Here is a 5,133-nt window from a genome sequence, read left to right as displayed (position 1 = left end):
TGTAAAAGCGCTTTGAGTGGTTGGTAGAGAAAGGCGCTATACAAGTAGGCTACAGGTCCCTCTACCAATCCACATGTTTTTTATATATTAAAAGGTACCAGTAACAGTGAATGCACACCAAAAATGAACACATTCACAATGCAGCCTAATATCTCTATAAAACAGGAGCAAATGCCTTTATGTAGATACAGTCAGTCCCTTAATGGGGAAAACAATATATGATTGATGTTTGATGGAGACTCCTACTCCTGTTTTGACGTATTTGGTTTATTTCTTAAAATGACCTGATTCAGTCTTTTTTTGGTTTCATTTTGAAACTGGAAAAGCTTCTTATGGAAGGACCCTGAGTACAAATACAGCTTTAATCGAGCTGGGCAAAATGATTTTACCTGAGCTTTTCAGTTATGTTAATATGGATTTACATTTATCTTTTAAGTTGGGGAAATTAGAGTTCAGTCGGATGAATGATGCTCTCATTGTAGTAACGTCATGTTGGAGAGTGTAGGCTGCCTCTCCTGAAAAAAAACTTTACCTGCGTTGCTGAATATTTTGAAAGCTTTTGATTGGCTTAAAGGGCAGGTGGATCGAGCTCGCTACTGGCTGCAGTGAACAGAACAACAGCATAAGCGCTTAGAAATCATCCAGAAGCATGACAGGCGACACCAGAGCTCCATTTGTGTCAGAAACAGGCAGTGAGTGGAGATATTCAGCAGGAAAAACAGCTGATCTGAGCGGGGGGAGAGGTTGGAGGATGTAATTATGTATTTTGGCAGGATGTTGTGTTTGCATTAATGCTGGACACTCCCACCCTTTATCTGAAGTTCTACTATTTTCTTGCTTTGGATAGCTAAACTAATTCATCATTTTTTTAACCCTGTGGGATTCATAAAATCTTTCAAAAGTCACCTATACATTCCCACTTCTGAGCAGTGTTGGACACGTCACCCATCACTCACTAATATAATTACTTTACTTTTTGCTCCCTGCCAACAGTAATTAGTTACACTGCTAGTTATATTAATTTCGGCTACTCCCAAAAATTGGTAACCTAATTGTGCCCTTTCTTCCCAAAATTCAGATTTACGACGATAAAAATCCAATTTTGTTTGTTAAACTTAAACTAGTTTCCTCCACGATTACAAAAATGAATCCAGGGATGTGATTGGATTTCAAAATAATTTCCGTTGTGTTTGATCTGCAGATTAAGATTTTAATCTCATTAATGATTCCTAGAGAAAAACTTTAGCGGCCCGTCCAGTTAAATACTAAATGAGTATTTAACATACTCAATGTGCCAGTAGTATTTGCACATTAATTTATGCTGCTTGACTTCAGGCAGTAAGGATCGTTGTGAATTGTGATTTGTATTACTGGACCACAGAACACTACAGAATGATGGGAGTCAGAGGGGATTTAGACGTGTGTGTGCCCAATGCCCACAGAAAAATAAGTATGTATACACTGCAAACATCAAGTTCTCAGCAGCGTTGTCTGAGTTGAATGAGCACAGGTAGAGATCCGAGGGAGGGAGGATGGAGAACAGAGTGTATAAAGAGCGCATTTAGTGTGAAAGTGAAATAAAGAAATGCTCTGACAGCTGATTTACCTTTTCTCTCTCTCTCTCTTTCTTTCTTTCTTTGAGCAGTAGCAGCTCATCAGCTCACGGTGTGTGAATAATGAACATATGTGATGATTGGATTCACACAGTCATGTTTATTCAGCCTATTATTGTTATTGTTGTGTGTTTATATTATTATTGTTGTGTGTTTATTTTATTAGGCCTACACTTCAATGATGCGTTTTAAGTGTCCTAGTTTGACAGTAGCGCTAATGTGGTTTAGGGCCAATATGTGTTTAGTGCATTCTGTATAGTAGAGCTCCTAGGCATTTTACTCTAGTGTTTTTTTATTATTATTTTATTGTGGGAAAATGACGCAGAAGGTAAATGATCAGAAAGTGTCTTCTTCTTCACTTTAGCAGCACTCACTGTATTTTTTAAACGTGGGTACGTTACGTCCTTCTGATCTCCACTGCTGCTGCTGTCCTGCGTTAATCCAACATTCAAACGGATGGTACAAACTGGTTATTACACTAAAATCACCTACACCAAATCTCCACTCAGTCACTCACTATTAAAGAGCAAGTTGCCCTTTTTGAATTAACTTAGCCTTTATTAATTAATCTATTGATGATTCATTGTGTTTACAGTTAATTTCAATAAGATGTCTAATAATCTTTGGTCATATTTAATATGCTTTCTGCACATGAACGTAAAGAAGAAACAAAGGTGTGTTTTAAACAGAGTGAAAGTTCGTTACAGGTCAGAAAATATGAGTGTGTGTCAAATCAATAGGTTAAATGTGACTGTTACCAGTTCAGCAGTCCACAGTCACCCAGTTGTCCTGAGCTGCTGCGTTCAGGCACACAACACCAAACGAATTTTCCTCCTAATTTAGGTGCGCGAAAAAGAGACAGGAGTGTATTGACCAATGGTTGGTTGCAGCGCAGCAAGGGATGACTCACGCATACAAAACAAAAAGAGACTCACACTCAAGTTTAAATATTTCTATTAAATACATGTTGTACAGACAGTGACAATCTGAACTGAGGGCTTATGTTCCAGTCCAGTGCAGAATGAAGCATCATAGCACCTATGATGTAGGTCTTGACATGAAGTCAATTGCCAGCAGGTCAAGTCATTACAAGCACATCAGAATAATATAGTTCAATAGTATTAGCACATTCTCACATTCATTCACAGTGTAATGAACAATCCCGATTAAAATAATACCCTGGTACCCTAACATCTACTGCACCTGTAAACTATTTATTATTTATTTTTCCATTGTTGAATGTTGTTTTTTAAATATCAATACAATCATTCAAATACATCTACCTATGCTGTGCATAACTGCATACGTGCATATGTATGCAGTATGCACAGCATAGGTAGCATATATATAATATATAGTATATATTATATATATATTATATTATGCTGTATGTATATATGTATCAACTGTTCAATGTTATACATCCAATCTTATTCAGGCATCCTTTGCACTAGTTGTCTACTGTCTACAAATATTAGTTTATATGTGTATATATATGTATAACTGTACATAGTAGTCTATGTCTATTTTGTTGAGCTTGTTGTCCTGTACCAAGCCAATAAAAGTGATTCTGATTCTGATGCAACTACTGATATATAGCGAGACATACAAATGTTAGCTCATATGGGAATGGGCAAAAAAAAGTTCATATAAGCCAAATAGCTTTAGAGTTTTAAGGTAAAAGATATATCTGCATTCACATTGAATGGCCAAATAGAATAGAGTAAAGTATCTAGCCACAGCTGTTTTAGGATCAGGTGATGGATAGCACTTGTATGTTCATTAATTCTGAATCTAGGTTGTCTTCTTGTTTTCTCTACATATCGGATGCCACATTTGGGAAGGTATAGAGCTGCATGTTATCATGTTATCAGTTTTTGTTGCAAAAATAAAATGGCTGGTTGACACATCCAAAGTTTTATGTCCACTCTCTGTTTGACCTCTTCCAAAAAAAACCTGCTCTAATGACAAAATGCATCTCTCTCTTAGCTCATTCTCTATTCAGAACAGGATCAGTTCATATTTACCTCGACCTGGCAAAACATTGAGGAAGAATTGTCATAGTGGTGAACTGAAATTGTTCTAAAATGTGATGTAGTCAAAAGCAATAGAATGATTTTTTTAAGACCTGACTATATGGCGTACATTTTTACAGGCTATAGAATAAACCATGTTAAATAACTTGGCCTATAGCAAACCACAATAAATCATGTTGGAGCGATGCCTTTTTGTTCCTTTTAAACATCAGTTTATTTCATTTTCAAAATTCCCCAAAGATGAGAATAATGCTGAGGAAGATCGCCCCCTATGGCTGTTTGACTTGAGACCAGGCCATGAGCCTGTACAGTTCACCTATCAAGAGATTTTACTTTCCTGAGATGCAAAATCAGCTTTAGAGAAACTGCTCAAATTATGAAACACTGTTAAAGGCTCGTGCTGCTTTAAAGGCACAATCCATGATCTACTGTAAACAAATACATCAGCCCACCATCTAAACTCAAAAATACTAACCTGTACCTGTACTATCCTCATATCTTAATAGCGAAGACCATAGGCAACAACTAACTGTTTACTGTTTTATTTAAATCCAGAAAATGGCTGTGAAATATAATCCAAAAACTTGAGTGAGCCTTTAAAGGACAACCATGAGACTGAGATATAAGCCAGAGCTGTCCCATGACCCCTCCCTCTCAGTCACAGCCTGGTGATGGCTGACAAATCACAGAAATGACAATAGCTGGTAACATGATAAGACTATCAGCTGTTGACAAAATACTTTTATTGGTCATATTTACAATGGGTTGTTGAGTGTATAATGTAGATATCTATGCATATAAATAGGATATATTGTTTTATTGTATTTATTTTATACTTAATTCTAATGTAAATCAAATTATCTGTTATGTTCCCTATGTGTGCAGCATGAAGGGACAGCAAACTTTGGTTTCGTCATACAAGATGCATGAAGATACATATATTTCCTTAATCCTTGATTTATGTTTATAGTAACCTGTGCTGCATTCAGGCTCTATGGGAAATACAGGTTACTGCTGTATTGGAAGTGTAACCTACAAATCAAAAGTAAGTAAGTAACCTTAAGTCCGGCCTTTATGAATTAGCTGCTGACTGGTTTTCAGGCACAGTTTTGACTTTCTCCTTTGTTTTTCTTTCTTTTGTTTAAAACTGGGATTCACATGTGTACACTAGTATTTATAGCAGGAAATAGATTTTGCCTTGTTTCTTTTTCAAATCATTTGCTAAAAAGTTTTACAAGTTTGTAGAAATGTTGTTAATAACTGTGAAATTTGTCATAAATGATCCACACTATTCAAATGAATGCAAAACCATGAATTTTGTGCATTTAGTAAAACATCATTACATAGACAGACTTTGTCTTAGCACCCCCAACTCTACCGGCTTCCAGTGTCCCTGGGTAAAGTGCTCTCTGATAGAAACTATCTCTGGAGTGCTAATCCTAACCCTGGGTCTCTGTAAATAATGTTATAAGGAGTTCAGTCTA

Source organism: Morone saxatilis, unplaced genomic scaffold (genome assembly GCF_004916995.1).
Source record: "Morone saxatilis isolate NCDOM2014 unplaced genomic scaffold, NCSU_SB_2.0 Contig23, whole genome shotgun sequence".
Classification (NCBI taxonomy): Eukaryota; Metazoa; Chordata; class Actinopteri; family Moronidae; genus Morone; species Morone saxatilis.
The sequence above is the reverse complement of the archived record's forward strand: the minus strand, read 5'-3'. Positions refer to the sequence as shown.